At 43.6% G+C, this 22,332-nt stretch overlaps 1 long non-coding RNA gene across 1 annotated transcript in view; it reads left to right on the forward strand.

Moving 5' to 3' along the window:
- Window positions 1-14,694, forward strand: part of LOC139354789 (uncharacterized) — a 79,945-nt gene extending 65,251 nt beyond the window's left edge. Inside the window, exons 2-3 of the long non-coding RNA XR_011605647.1 lie at window positions 14,155-14,387; window positions 14,453-14,694. This is a non-coding gene — a long non-coding RNA (uncharacterized lncRNA). The remainder of the gene's footprint in view (window positions 1-14,154; window positions 14,388-14,452) is intronic.
- Window positions 14,695-22,332: the final 7,638 nt, after the last annotated feature.

Genomic DNA, 22,332 nt, shown 5'->3' on the forward strand with positions numbered 1-22,332 from the left:
CTATCGCTTTCTTTTTTACCCGCTTATTTCCCGCGCCATTGCTCGCGGGTGATTGACCCGCACTCGTTGATATGGGAATGACCTGCTCCTCGATCAACCAGTGACTTCGTCTAGAGGAATGTTGCTTTGTTGTATTCTGCCCAGGAACTTAAACCAATCTTTACGCTGTCCGCGTTCCGACGCTGACCGCGTCTTTCTCTGCGCTGTCCGCGCCTTTACGCTGTCCGCGTTCCAACGCTACCCGCGTCTTCCTCTGCGCTGCCCGCACCTTGCAGTCGACCTCTAGGACTGCGAATAAAAGACCATGTTGCTGACCCCATGGAGTTGCCTTTAACGGCCGGTTTCCACCCAGCGAGTAGAAAGGTTACTCAGGCTGACTGTAAAAGCCGTTTTATTCTGGAAATAATCACTTAGAACACAACCTAACACAATTCAGTAAGCTAATCCTACCGTTTGGAACTGCTAGTTGGATGGGAAACCACCTTCCATCAGAAAAGGATTTCAATGGTCAGAATGATTTCGTCGAGTGGCTTCAGACCGGGTGGCGTCTCTTTAAATCCTTTGACGGTGTTGTATTTTAAGTTGGAACCGGCTGGAAGTAAACCGATATTGGGACAGACAGATTATTAATAGCGTAGGCAAGGTTACCCCCATGCCATTGGCGCCCGTTATGTTGGCCATCGGGCAATCTAGCTATTTAAATTAATCCAGGTTCACTCTTGGGAATTCTCCTAAATATGTCGCACCAGGCTTAAAAAGTAGCGAAGGCCCCAGGATATTCGTTCGGGAGCTTCACGACGTCTGTGACGTAGTTTTGCCTTACCTGCAAGCAACGATTTTGCTGCCTGCAACCGGTGTCCGTTCGGCCCGCTTAGAAGTCCTTGGATCAGCTATAATCGCCTTTCTCAGTCGCCGCCATCGCCATTCAACATTCCCCGGTGAGATCGTTCCGGGCTATAACGTCCAACTCACTTTGGGGAACATCAGCGCCCCCAAAACGCGCGGCGGTGAGAAGCCCGCCGTTTTGAGTCGGGCGTCCAAACTTTGGACTGGCCGTCCAGCAGCTCATCTTAGTGCGCCAGTACTTTCGTGGACTTTACTTGACTGTGGCCTCCGGCCAGAAGTCTTCGGCCCGGGCTATAATTGCCCTCCATGTTTGTCCCAAAAGTGGCTGAAATTCAGGATTGTAAATTACAAGTTTACATTCATTTCCGAGAGCCTTAGTTGTCCTCGTCGTTTGCCTTTAAAAAAGATCGCGAGTATAAGTTTTTAGTGGTATAGATAACAGCGCATATTACGTACCGTTTGGCCTGGCCCGAGACAGATAGCGTAGGCGGGCTAACCCCAATGCCCATGGCTCCTCCTGTTGTTAACTATTGGGCGATCTAGCTTTTTAAATAAGTCCCGCTTCGCCTTTGAGAATTTTCTTCAGTGGTTTTGGATCGTAAAATGACCCACTTTAGAGAGCACCGGGGACCGTCGCGTGTCGGGCAATGAAATATTGAGGTTTGGGACAAATTTAAAGCTAGCATATATAAAATGTACACTCACTAAACAAAGCATAAAGGTGTGAGTGTTTACCTTTTTGGGTGAGATGGGTGGTGGCTCCAAGACGTCCCTCGGAGCAACACTCTTTAAGCAAGAATTTTGGGATGCGCATCCCTTCACTTGGTTTGTTCTTTGGATAATAAAAAAGCGTAGCAATATTTCATTTCATGATGAGATCGATTGCTGAGTACCGCGCCGTGGGAAGCCGTGGGAAGGCTTCTTGGTCTTGCATCAACAATCATTTTCTTGAAACAGGGCCACTGCAGTGCAAATGCATTTTCTTCTAAAAAAAAATCACGAAACGTAAAATATAGAAATACCTTAGCTCGTAAAGAATACTGAGCTGATTTGCGTGTGCAGTCTCATTTTCCGCTAAAGAGAGCTATAGCGACTTTTCCCATCTTTTTCTAGCATGTGCATTTCTAATGAAAGATTAAGTGGCTGAAGCGAAATTTGTTTGCTAAAGGGGAAACCTCTTCTGTGTGAATTGGCTGTTTTGGGGTGTTGGTTTTTCACGTGGGCATCAAATTGGCATTGGCCAATTAGAAGTGATAGCGGAACGGTGGAACATTGAAGTTTTTTTTTTTTTTTTTTACTTTCTCGATGGAATTTAATCAACATTTTAGGAAAAACCTTGAATGATTGTATAGATCAAAACAATATGGACTAAAAACCTTTGTACAATTAAAAAATTTGTTCTACAGTGTGTGAAATTTTTTTTTTGTGGCTTTAAAAAGTGTCCGGGCAGGAATAAAAAAAAAAAAAAAAAAAAAAAAAAAAGCCGCAGTAAAATTTATTAAAAAGTAGGGGGCTGGCCAGAAATTTTGGACCTTACAAGCAATGAACATAGCAATATTAAAAGTGCCTGTGCAGACTGTTCCTAACCAAGGTTACTCGGCTCAGTCTAGCAAGGTTGCGCAGCACGGGTCAAACGCACGCAACCCGCAACACGACGGAGTATTAACTTGTCAGCAAGCAGAACATACGACCAATGCAACTTATACGGAACAGCGACCAGGCGCACAACAGCAGCACAATATCATGCCGACGCTGCCAGTATGGAACATTCGGCCAAGACTCAGCAGCAGCAAGCAGAATACTGCTGGCATTGCAGCGTAGACGACCAGTCAACGAACCAGAAGCTAAACTAGGTCAACACACATGCAGGTGAAACCCCAACATGAGGCTTAACGTAGCAGATAATGTATGCACCTAAGCTTCCAGGTCATGATAGTATTTAAGCTCTGATCAACAGCTCAATAAAGTCAGTTACAAATCTAAACACCCACAAGACTTAATACTTCCATCACATGTAGACTCTTGTCAACTCACCCTAGCACAGTTCTTCGATCGCCTGTGGTCTGGCACCGTACTACTCTATTCACCTGTGTCGCGACGCAATCGTCCTGTTCTATTTAGTTTCCCCGTGCCAGCGACAAGTGTGTCAGTACCCCCCTTGTCACGCGGCGTGACCCCAACACACTGTTGATCCCTGGTTACACGAACATTCGCTAACTCCCCCAACACAGCTCATATCGGCTGTGGTTCGGCACCGTGCTACCCGTAGTCATCCGTGTCGCGACGCGATCATACTGTAATACACAGCGTCCCCGTCCCCGCGAAGAGCGTTCATACCCCTCCTCGTCCCGCGGAGTGACCGGAACCTTGTCTAGCTAACTTACACAAGACCACAGACGTTAGTTCAGCTACAATACTAGTGTTTCTATCTAACCCCAGACTAGAGCTGTCAAATTATCGAAGGCTCTATACAAAATACAAAATATACTTTACAGAAATGTAAAGTGGTACTTCAAAGGCCAAGTGACAGTACTATTGAATACATTCTATTAGAACTTCCCAATATATCCCATGGAAGAACCCTTCTAGGTTGCATATATAGACCGAATCGGACAATTGACTACGGGTCATTACTTAATGTTGTTTCAGACATTTCGTTGGAGTACACTGACATCATATTGGCAGGTTATTTTAACAGCAACCTATTGTCAGAAAGCCATCTCGTAGATAAATTTAAATCTCTAGGTTTGCTTTCCGTAAACGAAACGATTTCCACGCACTATAGCAGCCACTGTGATACATAACCTGACTTATTCCGGCTTGGTGCGGCTTGATCGTTGAAATAATTGAAGCCCCAAGATCGAGTGGTACCCAAAAAACACGGGAGTATTTTGGGGTTTTTACGCGACGTGCGTAGATGTTTATTGTATCACTTTGAAGCAAGAACTGCTTAAGCCTAACTTAACTTAAGCGCTCCAGAGCAGAGCGGAGACTTAGGGGAGAGATGGAGAGGGAGAGCGGACGGCAGTGCGAGCGCGCGAGATATAGAAATCTGGATAAAACTGCCGCTCGACACTGTCTCCTGAAATTAAACGCCCTTTTGGCGTGAACATTCTCCCCCCCCTTGCGAGGACACCCGTAGCAAGAACCTCAGGATAGTAGGCTCAGGAATATGTTGGAAGTGTAGATCGGTCATCCGTATGTAGGAGAGTGTGGTGGGCCTTTCCACACTTGTGGCAGTGATGACCACTGCGGCAGGAGTCCTTGGAATGATTGTGAGCCAAGCAATTGGAGCAGTACTTCTGGATTTGTACTTCCTGAAGCCGATTCTGAGGGCTTAGCCGTAGAAAGTGGTGGCACTTCCGTAGAGGATGGATCTTTTGGCAGACTCGGCATTGGTAGGATTTAATACCTCGAGTACGTCTGCCATCCAAGGCGGGGTATGGAACCCAATATTCGGATGGAGTATTCTTAGGAGGAACTTTTGGTACGGAAACTTGCGTTGAATAGGACGAAATGATGTGTGGAACTGAGGCGGATACTGGCCTTGGGGGGTCGGATGGAATCGTCGGAGTAGTAGGACCGCTGTTTCGATGCAGCAATGTGTGATGCCGATCTTGGCAAGTGAGACAGTTGTGAGCGCTTGTGCAATCCCGGAATTGATGGCTACTTGCAAAGCAATTGGAGCACAACTGCTTCCTTTGGATATAGGCTAAGGATCTTCTACCGTCATCTGTAGGAAGCGTGGACATATACGCACAGGGTGGTTCTTCTTCGAACACAGATCGCAGCCTTTGGATATCGGAACTAACCTTGTGTTGAAGGAATTTATTTTTGGAAATTCTGCCTCTCGATTTGTGTCTTTGGACTGGACGTGGTGGAAATTGGCAGATCGGAAGCTATCGACGGCCTCAAGAGTTAGATGGCGCTCCGTCAAATATGCATCAAGCTCAAGCCACGTAGGAATTTCGGCTTTATTTTGGATGGATTGCTCCCATAATGAGAGAGTGAGCTTTGGTAGTTTTGTCGAGCACATATAAACCAGGATAGGGTCCCAATTCTCAATATTAACACCGGAAAATTTTAAGGAAGTTAAGCAACCTTGAAAAGTGCGTTGTAGTTCCTTTAAGGCTGCTCCCGACTCCTGTGCTATGGATTGCACATTGAAAAGTGTTTTCAGGTGACTGTTCACCTGCAATCGCTTATTTTCGAAACGCTCAGTTAGGTTATTCCAGGCTGAGCGAAAGCCATCATTGGTAAGTGGGGATCTCGAAACTATGGAGTGAGCTTCGCCACTTGTTTTTGAGTTTAAATGGAATAATTTTTCAACGGGCGTTAGACTCGAATTGTCTATGTATATTGCCGTGAAAAGGTCCCGGAAAGTCGGCCAGCGAAGATAATCGCCAGAGAAAACCTCTGTGTCGATAGGAGGGAGCCGACAGCCATAAGACGTGGAATTTTGGGACGGAGTTACTGGAGCTTGAGGTATTTGGGAGGAGCCCTTTTGGATTTGTTCCATCAGCTGCGCGACAAATATTTCGTAAGTGGAGTACGTTTGGTAATACTTGGACTTTAGTATGGATTTTGTGTCTGCGGCGCTCTCGCCTGCAGCTATAATGCAGTCGGAGCATATGTCGTATGCTGCCTTTACCGTTTGCCACAAGGAATTGAGGTGATCGCGACGGATTTTACAGGCGGATAACGTTGGTGTAGGAGCACCTGGAGCGTTCACAGTGGCCTCAAAGTGGATCAGACAGTCAGCTGTGGCCATAAATCGGGTTAAGGCGGATTTTACTGATGTTGCCATGACGTTAAATAATTTAGAATTTTAATTCTGATGTAAGGAAACGGATTGGAATCAAATTGGAATTTAGGAACCAATTAAGATTGTAAATATATACGGTCACACTGTCGGATAGGCAATAAATATTTATTATACCGGATGGTCGGACTTATGTAAGGAATTACGGACTTTAATATTGTTTGTTTGAAAGGAACACTTTTTGTGAGCTCTTGACCCACTGTGCACTGGCGATATACGGTATACGTATGTATGTACACTGTACGTATGTATATATGTGGGGTGCGAATAGCAGAATAACGTTGCGGGAATGGGAAAGACTTCGCTTATGTTTGTATGTCGGTGCGTTTGTTTGTCACCTGCACAACTAAATTGCAAACGATTTGCTGGAGTAAATTTGTGGATATTGTCACTTTGTTTTTAATTTTAGAAATAGTTTAGCCGTATTTGTAGGTCGAGAAAAGTAGTTGGAGTGGACTGTGTTAGAAAAAAGTAGTTCGAGTGGACTGTATTAGATTGTTTTTGTAAATATACACATGCAGCTGGAACACAGTAAAAAATAAAGAGTGCAAATCTTAAGGACAATCTTTATGATCGGGAATTTTTTACTGTGGCTGAGTTATATTTTACACACGAAAATATATTTGACAAATATTTTCGTTGAATAGTAGCACTGAAATATTTACTGGAATTGTTTCGAGTGTGCAACTGTGGACAAAGGAAACTGGAATATTGTGGGGCACAAGTAACGGAATTGAAATACATATATTAAATGCCGTTGCGTCGGATTAATCTCTTTTGGATTTAGACAATATATCATACAGAAAGTTAGTCGAAATAGGGTTCGAAAAACTGGCTGTATGACCGGCAATTATAGAAAGCGGAACTTATCTGGAGTGTTTCAAGCCTGCTGGGACAAAATCAAAGGAAACTCCAGGAGAGGAAAGTCCAAAGATTTTGAAATCCGGCTCGAAGGACCAAAATGTTGGGGCGGTGCGGCTTGATCGTTGAAATAATTGAAGCCCCAAGATCGAGTGGTACCCAAAAAACACGGGAGTATTTTGGGGTTTTTACGCGACGTGCGTAGATGTTTATTGTATCACTTTGAAACAAGAACTGCTTAAGCCTAACTTAACTTAAGCGCTCCAGAGCAGAGCGGAGACTTAGGGGAGAGATGGAGAGGGAGAGCGGACGGCAGTGCGAGCGCGCGAGATATAGAAATCTGGATAAAACTGCCGCTCGACACTGTCTCCTGAAATTAAACGCCCTTTTGGCGTGAACACTTATCAATGACCATAGCAAAATCATACATTATGACCAGGTTTCTGTACCAGCCTGAGGATATAAGACAAGAACTGGACAGTAACTGCGTAACGTTTTTGACGCTCCTTGACCACAGCAAGGCTTTTGATTCTGTGAATCAAAACATTCACTGTACCAAGCTTAGGAATATGTCTAATTTCTCAACTAATGCGACGAAGTTTATTAGGTCGTACTTAACGAATAGGTATCAAGCAGTCGTCTCTCAGACGCAAGTTTCTACTCTCCGGAACTTATCCAGAGGAGTGCCACATGGATCTGTGCTAGGCAATTTATTGTTTTCTATATATGTCAATGATATCCCTAGTATCCTGTCTGAGTGTGAAGTACATTTATATGCTGATGATGTCCAAATATATGTTAGTAGACCCGTAACTGAAATACATGCCTGTGTCCGTATAAGTAATACAATTTTGTGACTAATTGAAAAATGGGCAAAGGAAAATGGCTTGGGTATAAGTCCTAAAAAATCGAAGTGCTTTGTAATTGGTAAAAAGCAACTTTTAACACTTTCACTCCAAAAATTATATATAAACCATACACAGATAAGCTATGAAGTGAATGCAGTTAATCTAGGGATAACATTTAACAATACTTTATCATGGAGCAACCATATAGTCAAAGCGACAGGGCGTACATATGCTCTGTTGAGAAAATTTGCATTCTCTATATCGTTCCTAACTGAGGAAGTTAGACTATTGATCGCCAAAGTAATCCTCCTGCCCACTCTCTTTTAATGCATAGAAATTTTTGAAAATTGTGATGCGCGGGATTTGCGCACATTAACTGTAGCTTTTAATTCAATTGTCCGTTATGTGTTTAACTTAAGACGTTTTGACCATGTATCAGAACTGACATATAAAATACTCGACCTTAACTTGACCTCCTGGATCGATCTCAGAATTTTAATCTTCTTTCACAAAATAGTGACGAGTGGAGAACCAAAATATCTTTTCAATAAACTTAACCAAAAATTGCATATGCCCTCGAATACAAACACTGTGTTCGAGAAGGCAATTTTTCATAAATGGTATCCGGTTATGGAGCAATCTACCGCACCAATACAAAACAATTGGGAGCGCAACTCAATTTTACAATAAAGTAAAAGATCTTTTAAAATACCTGTACACATAAGTATAAAAATTAAATGAAATAAAATAAAATTAAAATAAAAAAAATATATTAAAAACAATATTAATAGTAACTAAGAAACTACGAAAATTTGATGTTAGTCATTAATATTAATTAAGAGAGCGAGAGAATTTGTTTTAATAATTTAAAAATAATAATAATATAAAATATCAACTCAATGTGACTAGTGCGATAATTATAAGTGTGCACTTGTAGCGCTAGGATATAAATAAATAAAAAAAATAACTTTATATAGACATTTGCAGGCTTAAAAAATAGGTGCTGAATAGATAAGCGACAGCTTTAGTGGCATAAGAAAGAAGGCGACAAGGATAAGCAGAGAGCGCTGCAGGTGCCGTCGTACACCTATGCGCGCATGACTAGGCACTGGCGATCTGCTCCGAACAATTATTATTTTTTATTTATTTTATTACTCTGTTCTTTTTTTCAGTTTTAAGAATACAACCCAAAAATTCGAACTGCTGGATAGTTTCATAGTGGTCTTAACATATACATGGTACATGCTTGTTGGGGCGGTGCGGCTTGATCGCTGAAATAATTGAAGCCCCAAGATCGAGTGGTACGCATAAAAATACGCGGGTACTTTGGGGTTTTTACGCGACGGGCGTAGATGTTTATTGTATCACTTTGAAACAAGAACTGCTTAAGCCTAACTTAACTTAAGCGCTCCAGAGCAGAGCGGAGACTTAGGGGAGAGATGGAGAGGGAGAGCGGACGGCAGTGCGAGCGCGCGAGATATAGAAATCTGGATAAAACTGCCGCTCGACACTGCCTCCTGAAATTAAACGCCCTTTTGGCGTGAACATTCTCCCCCCCCTTGCGAGGACACCCGTAGCAAGAACCTCAGGATAGTAGGCTCAGGAATATTTTGGAAGTATAGATCGGTCGTCCGTATGTAGGAGAGTGTGGTGGGCCTTTCCACACTTGTGGCAGTGATGACCACTGCGGCAGGAGTCCTTGGAATGATTGTGAGCTAAGCAATTGGAGCAGTACTTCTGGATATGTACTTCCTGAAGCCGATTCTGGGGGCTTAGCCGTAGAAAGTGGTGGCACTTCCGTAGAGGATGGATCTTTTGGCAGACTCGGCATTGGTAGGATTTAATACCTCGAGTACGTCTGCCATCCAAGGCGGGGTATGGAATCCAATATTCGGATGGAGTATTCTTAGGAGGAACATTTTGTACGGAAACTTGCGTTGAATAGGACGAAATGATGTGTGGAACTGAGGCGGATACTGGCCTTGGAGGGTCGGATGGAATCGTCGGAGTAGTAGGACCGCTGTTTCGATGCAGCAATGTGTGATGCCGATCTTGGCAAGTGAGACAGTTGTGAGCGCTTGTGCAATCCCGGAATTGATGGCTACTTGCAAAGCAATTGGAGCACAACTGCTTCCTTTGGATATAGGCTAAGCGATCTTCTACCGTCATCTGTAGGAAGCGTGGACATATACGCACGGGGTGGTTCTTCTTCGAACACAGATCGCAGCCTTTGGTTATCGGAACTAACCTTGTGTTGAAGGAATTTATTTTTGGAAATTCTGCCTCTCGATTTGTGTCTTTGGACTGGACGTGTTGGAAATTGGCAGATCGGAAGCTATCGACGGCCTCAAGAGTTAGATGGCGCTCCGTCAAATATGAATCAAGCTCAAGCCACGTAGGAATTTCGGCTTTATTTTGGATGGATTGCTCCCATAATGAGAGAGTGAGCTTTGGTAGTTTTGTCGAGCACATATAAACCAGGATAGGGTCCCAATTCTCAATATTAACACCGGAAATTTTTAAGGAAGTTAAGCAACCTTGAAAAGTGCGTTGAAGTTCCTTTAAGGCTGCTCCCGACTCCTGTGCTATGGATTGCACATTGAAAAGTGTTTTCAGGTGACTGTTCACCTGCAATCGCTTATTTTCGAAACGCTCAGTTAGGTTATTCCAGGCTGAGCGAAAGCCATCATTGGTGAGTGGGGATCTTGAAACTATGGAATGAGCTTCGCCACTAGTTTTTGAATTTAAATGGAATAATTTTTCAACGGGCGTTAGACTCGGATTGTCTATGTATATTGCCGTGAAAAGGTCCCGGAAGGTTGGCCAGCGAAGATAATCGCCAGAGAAAACCTCTGTGTCAATAGGAGGGAGCCGACAGCCATAAGACGTGAAATTTTGGGACGGAGTTACTGGAGCTTGAGGTATTTGGGAGGAGCCCTTTTGGATTTGTTCCATCAGCTGCGCGGCAAATATTTCGTAAGTGGAGTACGTTTGGTAATACTTGGACTTTAGTATGGATTTTGTGTCTGCGGCGCTCTCGCCTGCAGCTATAATGCAGTCGGAGCATATGTCGTATGCTGCCTTTACCGTTTGCCACAAGGAATTGAGATGATCGCGACGGATTTTATAGGCGGATAACGTTGGTGTAGGAGCACCTGGAGCGTTCACAGTGGCCTCAAAGTGGATCAGACAGTCAGCTGTGGCCATAAATCGGGTTAAAGCGGATTTTACTGATGTTGCCATGACGTTAAATAATTTAGAATTTTAATTCAGATGTAAGGAAACGGATTAGAATCAAATTGGAATTTAGGAACCAATTAAGATTGTAAATATATACGGTCACACTGTAGGATAGGCAGAGTCAATAAATATTTATTGTATCGGATTGTCGGACTTATGTAAAGAATTACGGACTTTAATATTGTATGTTTGGAAGGAACACTTTTTGTGAGCTCTTGACCCACTGTGCACTGGCGATATACGGTATACGTATGTATGTACACTGTACGTATGTATATATGTGGGGTGCGAATAGCAGAATAACGTTGCGGGAATGGGAAAGACTTCGCTTATGTTTGTGTGTCGGTGCGTTTGTTTGTCACCTGCACAACTAAATTGCAAACGATTTGCTGGAGTAAATTTGTGGATATTGTCACTTTGTTTTTAATTTTAGAAATAGTTTAGCCGTATTTGTAGGTCGAGAAAAGTAGTTGGAGTGGACTGTATTAGATTGTTTTTGTAAATATACACATGCAGCTGGAACACAGTAAAAAATAAAGAGTGCAAATCTTAAGGACAATCTTTATGATCGGGAATTTTTTACTGTGGCTGAGTTATATTTTACACACAATTGGAATTGAAAATATATTTGAGAAATATTTTCGTTGAATAGTAGCACTGAAATATTTACTGGAATTGTTTCAAGTGTGCAACTGTGGGCAAAGGAAACTGGAATATTGTCGGGCACAAGTAACGGAATAGAAATATATATATATTTAATGCCGTTGCGTCGGATTAATCTCTTTTGGATTTAGACAATATATCATACAGAAAGTTAGTCGAAATAGGGTTCGAAAAACTGGCTTTATGACCGGCAATTATAGTAAGCGGAACTTATCTGGAGTGTTTCAAGCCTGCTGGGACAAAATCAAAGGAAACTCCAGGAGAGGAAAGTCCAAAGATTTTGAAATCCGGCTCGAAGGACCAAAATGTTGGGGCGGTGCGGCTTGATCGCTGAAATAATTGAAGCCCCAAGATCGAGTGGTACGCATAAAAATACGCGGGTACTTTGGGGTTTTTACGCGACGGGCGTAGATGTTTATTGTATCACTTTGAAACAAGAACTGCTTAAGCCTAACTTAACTTAAGCGCTCCAGAGCAGAGCGGAGACTTAGGGGAGAGATGGAGAGGGAGAGCGGACGGCAGTGCGAGCGCGCGAGATATAGAAATCTGGATAAAACTGCCGCTCGACACTGCCTCCTGAAATTAAACGCCCTTTTGGCGTGAACAATGCTGACTTGCAGATCTGTATGCGTTTATATCATGCATATCTACCGATTGAAATATTTTGCTTGCTCTTCCCTTTAAATCATTCCTTAAAAGTATTTAAAATCATATCTAAAATTCCTTGCGGATTTTACGGACTAGCTACACAGGTGTTAAGGAGAAATGTGTCCCACGAGTTATAACGTGACTTTTTTCATCATTATGAGTAATAAATATTCAACAGGTATTGTTGTGTACGTGAGAAAGTTGGCACACTTGCCCCCACATACCATCATTTCCCCAGGTGTTGTTGGTTACGTGAGAAAGGTCCCACACCCGTAATATCCCCAGATTGTTGTCTTAGAGGAGAATTTCTAATCTTGTTAAGGAAAAATGTGACATATGAGTGATAAAGTAATTAGAAATTCAAAAATTCCACCAACATGAATCTCAGAAGTGTTTCTGACACGTGAAAACCATAATAAAAATGCAAAATTGTGCATGTCTGATCGTAACAAACTGTCTTACTATAAATGTGAAGGTGATTAAGAATTTAAAACAACCCCAAAAACCTAACAAGGTTATTTTTCTAAAATGTGTGGCACTTGGGTTTCAGTCACAAAATCGTTACCTGGTGAAACCCAGAACTCAGATCGGCTAAGAGTTTCACTTGTCGAAAAATCTTTTTCTATGTAGTGTGTCCGATGTTTTCAAAGTTCTCCCGCAATGCACGAGCATGGTCTTACTGTCAAACAGCTTGTCTTGTTTTGTTGGCGATTTTTAATTATAGCCTATTACTCACATAGACGGAAACCGCGAACGAACCATAGGAGTGAGCGAGAAGCAAATAGGCGGCTAACGCTTTTCGTCGGGTCTGTTTTTGAGCACGGTTCTCGTTTGAGATAAGGAAATACCAGATACAATACCAGACTTAGCGGGTGAATTTCGATGAACGCCGCTAGCTGTCAGACAAAGAATGAAAAAAACGACATGGAAGGCAGGTTAGGTACGTATGGTTCGAGATTAGAAAACTAATCCCCCCACTTGGGCCACACTGACTATCCAATAAGACGAAGATGTCTGTGTTGTGATGTTACGAGGTGTCCAAGTGTGACATGACTACCTGGATTGCCATGACTTCCGCCTGGAAAACAATTCAGTGATCTGGTAGGTGAAATGAGAGATTAATGTCCAGTTCAGGAAAGAATACTCCCCCACCTGTTTGCGAGTTAAGCTTGGAGCCGTTTGTGTGTATATTGACGGCGTTTTTGTTTTTGTGTGGTAGGTTTTCCCAGTCTGTACGGGTAGGTATGAAGACCTTGTACTTTTTTTCGAAGTTGACTATGGGTCGTACGTAGTCTGATATGTGTGGTGTGGATTTTTGACTTGTTAGTATAAGGGAGTGACCAGTGACCTGTTGTCCAGGCCGTTGCTTCGCGCAGCCTCAGCGCTGTGGCTGATGTCCAGCTTTTAACAAGCAGGTCCAGGGGTTCAAGGTCGAGGATTGTATTCAATGCTTCAGTTGCGGTGGTGCGGAGCGCCTCACTAATGCAGAGGTCTGCACTTCCTTGGATCTTGTGAAGGACCTTAAGGTTATAATTCATTTCTACGGAAGGCACCCAGACAACGTTTCCGCAGAGAAGATTGGGCCTGACTACTGCAGTGTATTATATTATATTCGGCCAAAGAGCTAGTGGGTTGCGGATAGAGAGCGCCTTGGTTCTCCAGGGTGGATAATTCTATTCGGAGATTCCTGGTATCCAGGAATCCACCCTGGTTCTCCAGGGTGGAGAATTCTATTCGGAGATTCCTGGTATCCAAATCCCGAATGTCTCAACGTAGCGATCTTTCTCCCTGTAGATTGCCACGGCGATACTTTTCCGATGACTCGACTTGTTGTAGCTCCCTTGTAGTTTATGTGGTTGACTGGCTGTTCACTTTGGTATATTGACTGATCTTGACGGTTTGACTCCTCGTGATCGACTGATCCTGCTTCCAGTGCTGGGCTCCTGACACCGTTAATTCTTGGCATCTGCGGCATCTGCGAAATGCACAGTCGGAAATAGTTCAGGACCGACAAAGCAAATAAAAACAAGTAGCATCACAACAAAACCTTTTTAAACATTATTAATTGTATAATTTTGGTCAGAAACTCAGCAACAAGCACTTCTAAGCGAATACTTCCTCATCTAAAATGCGAATTTGGTTTTGAGAACGATAATATTAGATTTTATTTTATATTTATTATTATTATTAATTTTTATTTATTGTATTACTTTGTTCTTTTTTCAGTTTTAAGAATACAACCCAAAAATTCGAACTGCTGGATAATTATCGATAATATGAAATTTCATAGTGGTCTTAACATATACATGGTACATGCTGACTTGCAGATCTGTATGCGTTTGTATCATGCATATCTACCGATTGAAATATTTTGCTTGCTCTTCCCTTTAAATCATTCCTTAAAAGTATTTAAAATCATAACTAAAATTCCTTGCGGATTTTACGGATTAACTACACAGGTACGTGATCAAGAGTGCTAAGGAGAAATGTGTCCCACGAGTTATAACGTGACTTTTTTCCTCAGTATGAGTAATAAATATTCAACAGGTGTTGTTGTGTACGTGAGAAAGTTGGCACACTTGCCCCCACATACCATCATTTCCCCAGCTGTTGTTGGTTACGTGAGAAAGGTCCCACACCCGTAATATCCCCAGATTGTTGTCTTAGAGGAGAATTTCCAATCTTGTTAAGGAAAAATGTGACCTATGAGTGATAAAGTAATTAGAAATTCAAAAATTCCAATAAAATGAATCTCAGAAGTGTTTCTGAAACGTGGAAACAATAATAAAAATGCAAAATTGTGTTTCCGTCAAATTATTAAATATCCAGGTGCATGTCTGATCGTAACAAACTGTCGTACTATGAATGTAAAGGTGATTAAGAATTTAAAACAACCCCAAAAACCTAACAAGGTTATTTTTCTAATATGTGTGGCACTTGTGTTTCCGTCAAAAAATCGTTACCTGGTGAAACCCAGTACTCAGATCGGCTAAGAGTTTCACTTGTCGAAAAATCTTTTTCTATGTAGTGTGTCCGATGTTTTTAAAGTTCTCCCGCAATGCACGAGCATGGTCTTACTGTCAAACAGCTTGTCTTGTTTTGTTGGCGATTTTTAATTATAGCCTATTACTCACATAGACGGAAACCGCGAATGAACCATAGGAGTGAGCGAGAAGCAAATAGGCGGCTAACGCTTTTCGTCGAGTCTGTTTTTGAGCACGGTTCTCGGATGAGATAAGGAAATACCAGAAAAAATATCCAATAAGACGAAGATGTCTGTGTTGTGATGTTACGAGGTGTCCAAGTGTTCCATGACTACCTGGATTGCCATGACTTCCGCCTGGAAAACAATACAGTGATCTGGTAGGCGAAATGAGACATTAATGTCCAGTTCAGGAAAGAATACTAAGCTTGGATCCGTCTGTGTGTATATTGACGGCGTTTTTGTTTTGGTGTGGTAGGTTCTCCCAGTCTATACGGGTAAGTATGAAGACCTTGTACTTTTTTTCGAAGTTGACTATGGGTGGAACGTAGTCTGATATGTGTGGTATCGATTTTTGACTTGTTAGTATAAGGGAGTGACCAGTTGAGCCTGTTGTCCAGGCCGTTGCTTCGCGGAGCCTCAGCGCTGTGGCTGATGCCCAGCTTCTAACAAGCAGGTCCAGGGGTTCAAGGTCGAGGATTGTATTCAATGCTTCAGTTGCGGTGGTGCGGAGCGCCTCACTAATGCAGAGGTCTGCACTTCCTTGGATCTTGTGAAGGACCTTAAGGTTATAATTCATTTCTAGGGAAGGCACCCAGACAACGTTTCCGTAGAGAACAATGGGCCTGACTACTGCAGTGTATTATATTTTGTTCGGCCAAAGAGCTAGTGGGATGGGGTCGCAGGTTGCGGAAAGCGAGCGCCCTGGTTCTCCAGGGTAGCTACGAATAAGCGTGGAAGTTGGACACGGCCCGGCTACCGCCAAGCCCCCAACACGAAACGTAAATAAGTAGCCCCGGACAGTCAGCAGGTATCTGCGCCGTAGCAGTACCAACGTCGCGCTTGTGCTGCCGCCTCCGACAAATAGCTCACACATACCCCCTTCCCACACTCTTTAAACCTACCTCTTCCCTACCCACACAACTCATCTCACCCTGGGCTGGACTAAGGTGTCACTCGTACCGTGCCGGGAGTCAATCTGGCTGGCAGCCCGAGTCAACCAGTAACTCAGTCTCAAGCGGTGAGCTCAAGCAAGCGGCGACCGCCTATTCTATGTCAGCCTTACCCGGCTACAGCGGATCTCTGCCCGGGTGGATCTGTCCCCACTCCGCAGCTCGTGGTATTAATTATGGAGAATTTTATCAAAAAGGAAAACGACAACGACAAAAAGTCGGAAGTCGCAACCAGCGACGATAAGACGAACAAGAACACTGCTCCGAAAACCCAAGTCCATGTGACGTCGACCCTTGCGAAGGCCAGCGAACAACGCAGCCGTATAAGCCCAATTCACCAAAAAGACCAGCCAAAGACTCCCACCAGCGTAGGTGTGGCTAACCAGCTACTCCAACCTGAGGGGAGCGCCAAAGCCGGTCTTGTGATGAGTACCAGGGCAAAGGAGTTCAAGAGGACACCACCTGACCAGGCAGGACCTCTTGAATGAAAGAAAGCATTCTGTATCCTTAAATGGCTGGCCACCAACCAAATACGTCAGAATAAAACGTCAAAATTGGATTGCCAAAAAATCCAAGAAGGCATAGCCTGGGCAAAGGCGGTAGTCCCAGACTTCGGCATCGCTATGACCATCAGCAACGGCAACAAGCGAGAGAGGTGGATGGAAGCAACGCAACCAGCGAGCAAGACGTCCAAGATAACCAACCGCGGCACATGGGCGATATCCTTTGCGTAAGTAGTAAAGAATCGGGAGATCATTGGCGTCATCAACCAGAGCGATGAAGGCGGAAGGATCCCTAGGAACCAATGGGGTCTAGTTAGACGCGCCCTTGCGTCAGTGGCCCTAAAAGCGCTAGACGAAAAGCCAGGTCTGCCACCCGATTGCACAGATTCAGGGTGGTACCAGGGCAACTTAAAATAGATCGCCTGTGAAGACGAGAGATCGGCAGCACTTTACAAGGCTGCCATTAACAAGGGCGGCGAGGTCTACCACGGGAACAAGCTGGCAGTTTGCGAGGCTGCAGACATCCCTTATTGACCGAGGGCGAGGGTGTGGCTGCCGTCGGAACCCTCGGAGCTAGTGGCTATCCTCAGCCTGCTGACCAGGTTCAACCCGAAGCTTCCAACAGATTGTTGGAAGGTGGTTAAGGTGGAGAAAACCGAGCGCCTCACTATGAACGTGGTAATCCTCCTGAACCAGGCCTGCTTGGAACCCCTCGCAGCGCAACAGAACCAGTTGAATTACGGGTTCGACAAGGTGCCACTTTTCATCTACGTTACAGACAATCTAGCGGCAGACAGCCTGGCTGCCTGTGCGTCGAATGAACCCCCGAGCAACGATGAAATGGACCACGAGGAGGCCACCCATACAGGGTACGTGTCAACCGACTCAGAGCTAACAGAAAGCCTGAGGCAGATGTGCACTCAGGATACGACGCGACCAGAGCGCAAGACAGGGTACCCAGCTTGACCACGGTCCTAAAGATGGTGCAGTTCCTGCAGATTTATCTGCACCACAGCAAGGCAGCATCCGCTGCCCTCCTCATCCGCCTGGCAACAGACAACATAGACGTAGTCCTCATTCACATGCACACCCATCTATGGAACTTATCCTGGGTGGGGACGCTAACTCACACCACACGCAATGGGGAAGTACAAACATAAACGAAAGGGGTGAGTTACTCTACGACTATCTCCTTCAATCAAATCTATTCATCTGCAACAAAGGTAATGACCCAATCGATCGAGCACTTATTCTCAGACCACCGATACATAGAATTTACAATAACTCTAGGCTGTCCTGCCGCCGAGAACATTACTAATCTAAGATTAACCAACTGGGGATACTACAAAAATCTCCTCAATAGGAACTTACACGCTCCACCGACACACGTACTCAACGGTCAAGAATTAGAAAACCTAAATAATACTTTCACTGACATCTGCGGTGAGGCCATAAAAAGGGCTTGCCCAAGCAGAACAGTCAAAGCAAAGCACAATCCACATGGTGGAACACAACCTTGGCGAACCTTAAAATTGAGTGTAGGATTTACTTCAATTGAGCTAAACACAACAATAGCGAATCATCCTGGAACTTATACCATACAAAGATAAGCCTATACAAGTAGGAAATAAGAATATCAAAACGAAGAGCATGGGCGAATTGCTGTAGTAGCAGAGAATCTACTGCGGAGGCATCCAGACTCAGAAGAATTTTAGCAAAATCTTCAGCAACCATTGGCTACCTAAAAACCAATGCTGATAGCTGGACGAAAAACAGCCAGGAAACCCTTGAACTACTGTTAGACTTCCCACTTCCCTAATAACACTCAAGTAGTGGAGGACCTCTACATAGACGAGAACCTTGACGACCAGAGTATGGACAACATCTCGAACGCTGACCGCATTAAGTGGGCTATTAACTCTTTTAAGCCCCTCAAATACCCCGGCCCGGACGGGTTCTTCCCGGCCCAGCTACAACGGGCACTAGATATATCCCTACCCTGGCTGACAGCCATCTTCCACTGCTGCCTTGCTCTAAGCCACATTCCAACAAGGTGGCTGGACGTTAAAGTAATTTTTATACCGAAAGCCGGCAAACCCTCCCACACCAACGCAAAGAACTTCCGCACGATAAGTCTCTCTTCCTTCTTGTTGAATACCCTGGAAAGGCTAATTGATATCCATATCAGGCTAACCATCAACCCAAGCCTACTCTCCGACGCACAGGACGCGTACCGTAAAGGTAGATCAACAGATACCGCCATCCACTCTCTAGTATTTAGTATAGAGAGAGGGTTCCGCAATAAGGAATACTCTGGCAGCGTTTCTAGACATAGAAGGTGCCTTCAACAACGTCACCCCAACGGCTATTACTGGCGCTCTGACTGAACTGGGCATTGAGCGGCCCATAGTGGGACTCATACACACCATGCTTACCAGCAGAGTAGTGTACTCCACTATGGGATCAGCCCACTCGACCAGGAATGTCAGCAGAGGAACCCTACAAGGGGGTGTACTCTCACCTCTTCTATCGGTTATAGTGGTCAACAAACTAATATCACTTCTAGAAGAGGCGGGCAGGCGGGTAGCCTACGCGGATGACGTGGTTTTCCTACTGCAGGGTAAATTCCCGCAAACTCTTTGCAATCTAATGGAGACAGCATCAAACACCTACTATGCATCTGCCCAGCGCATAACCTTAAGCGCTTTCAAACCCTAGGACAGCTAAGCACTTCCGAACATTGCGGCCATTCAAGGCGAAAGCATTCAAAAACTCTTTTCTAAGAAAAACAAAATACTAAAGGAAATAACCCATGAGCTAGGGAAAAGGCTCTGCACAGAGATCACGTAATATCACAATGGGCCCAGTGTGGCGTAAGTGTGGGGACTAGTATCTAATCTCCAACCACTGCTACCTAACCTAACCTAACTGCAGTGTATAGCCAGTGAACTATTACAGGGGAAGAAACCCCACTTCCACCCTATGTCTTTTTTAGAAGCGAAGAGTGCTATGGTCGCTTGGGAGAGTTAGACTTGGTATCTTATACTTCCTTGTGTATAGAACTAGTTCGGTCTTTTCTGGGTTAATTCCTAGTGCACAATCCGCTGTCCACCTAGAGAGGGTGGATCCATCAGATTGCAGAGAGATTGAGGAAATTTTGCTTGCAATAGGATAACCACGTCGTCCGCGTAAGCTACCACTTTAGGCGGGCCCTATCTAGCCATGTCCATCTGTCCGTCCGTTTCTACGCAAACTAGTCTTTCAGATTTTAATCTTCTTTATTTTGCAGGTAGTATATAAGTCGGATGCAGCCGGATCGAACAACTCTTATAGCTCCCATAGGATTAATCGGAAAAGAAATTTTAAAAAAATTATATCTGGTGTTTTTAACAAATAACCTCCTCAGCTTGGAAATAAAATTTTTTAATAAGTTTAGAATTTCGAATAAAATTTTATCCAAATCCGACGACTATATCATATAGCTGCGAATTTCATAATATTAAAATCGGACTACTGTATCATACAGCTGCCATAGACAGGATCGGAAAATTGATTGTAAAATAATATGAAACAAATTATAGCTTCGGTGTTTTTTAACATATAACCTCCTACGCTTGGAAATAACATTTTTTAATTAGTTCTGAATTTCGAATTTAATTATATCACAATCGGACGACTATATCATATAGCTGCCATAGGAACGATCGTAAAATTGGTGGGAAAATAATATGAAACAAATTATAGCTTCGGTGTTCCTTAACATATAACCTCCTACGCTTGGAAAAAACATTTTTTAATTAGTTCTGAATTTCGAATTTAATTTTATCAAAATCGGATTACTATATCATATAGCTGCCATAGGAACGATCGTAAAATCGGTGGGAAAATAATATGAAACAAATTATAGCTTCTGTGTTTTCTAACATATAATTTCCTACGCTTGGAAATAACATTTTTTAATTAGTTCTGAGTTTCGAATTTAATTTTATTTAAATCGGACGACTATATCATAAAGGTGCCATAGGAACGATCGAAAAATGGGTGGGAAAATAATATGAAACAAATTATAGCTTTGGTGTTTTTTGACATATTATCTTATACTATTGGGAATATCATTTTTTGTATTCTTATATTTAATAGTTATAACTGCAAAGGTACAAAAACTTCGGCTTGCCGAAGTCAGCTTCCTTTCTTGTTTGTGGTTTCAAACATGTCATTTGCTTAGAAAAAATAATAAAATAGTATGCAGAATTACTGTTTAGAAAAATCTTTTTAAAATATATGTTTTTTTGAATATTTATCCCCGCTACTCGTAAAGTAAAAGGGTATGCTAGATTCGTCGAAAATGATGTAACATGTAGAAGAAAGCGTTTCCGACTCCAGAAAGTATAAATATTCTTGCTCAGGATCACTAGCCGAGTCGACTTAGCCATTGTTCGTACCCAAAGGTGCTCAACATGACCCCACCCAACAAATCAAGCAATAGCCAAGTTGGGAACTGTACCAGGCGCTCAGTAGCAACCACTGCATATGAGAATTGCTGATTATGTGTCTCACCAACTCACCGTCTCACCGACTCAACGGCACACTGACCCGCCAATGCGGTCAGCACATTTTGCAGTGTCTGCCAAGCCAACTACACAAACTGCTACCACATTCAAAACTCCATGACCTACCTTCCTACTTTAGAATATAGCTTACTTCACTAATCATTACACTAAACTTCCATGTTCCTAGTAGTATATAAAAACGTACCAAATGAAGAATAAATCAGTAATCAACACCACTCGTAACTCCGCGGCTCTACTTTCCACCTCCGGGAATAGGGCTCGTAATACACTCTCTCAACTAGCAGCTAACCACGTTAGCTCAACCTCAGCGCAGTTCCGCATCGCCTGTGGTCCGGCATCGCAGTAACCATCGTTACCATTGCCGCGACGCGATCGCCCTGCCAGCAAAGCGTCCCCGTGCCAGCGACAAGTGCTCATTATCCCCTTGTCACGCGGTGTGGCCCGGAAGTGTCTACTTCGGTAAGGCACAGACATTGGTAACCCCAACGTGATCCTTTAACAACAAAGGATCACACTCAAGCAACCCCCTTCCCACCAAACGCTGAACCTCTGACTGGTGAGAAGACCCGTTAAGTTCACTACATCCACCCGCTCTGGAAACCATAGCTTATCCAGCTTCACAGGATACTCAGCTTCATCCAGCTTCACAGGATACTCAGCTTAATTCAGCTTCACAGGATACGCTTCTTCTTCCAGCGTCACAGGAACTTCAGCTTAATCCAGCTTCACGAGATTCGCTTCTTCTTCCAGCGTCACAGGAACTACAGCTTAATCCAGCTTCACAGGATACGCTTCTTTTTCCAGCGTCATAGGAACTTCAGCTTAATCCAGCTTCACAGGATACGCTTCTTCTTCCAGCGTCACAGGAACGTCAGCTTAATCCAGCTTCACAGGACTCACAGCTTCATTCAGCTTCACAGGACACGCTTCTGCTTCAAGCGTCCCAGGAACGTCAGCTTCATTCAGCTTCACAGGATATGCTTCTTCTTCCAGCGTCACAGGAACGTCAGCTTCATCCAGCTTCACAGGATACTCAGCTTCATCCAGCTTCACAGGATACTCAGCTTCATCCAGCTTCACAAGATTCTTTGTTTCCAAGGCACACAATGTGTCTACTTCATTCATTGAGGAAACAAGTCACACAAGAATCGATTTACAGCATCGATTACTAGACA

This window comes from Drosophila suzukii, unplaced genomic scaffold (genome assembly GCF_043229965.1).
Source record: "Drosophila suzukii unplaced genomic scaffold, CBGP_Dsuzu_IsoJpt1.0 scf_22, whole genome shotgun sequence".
NCBI classification, from domain to species: Eukaryota; Metazoa; Arthropoda; class Insecta; order Diptera; family Drosophilidae; genus Drosophila; species Drosophila suzukii.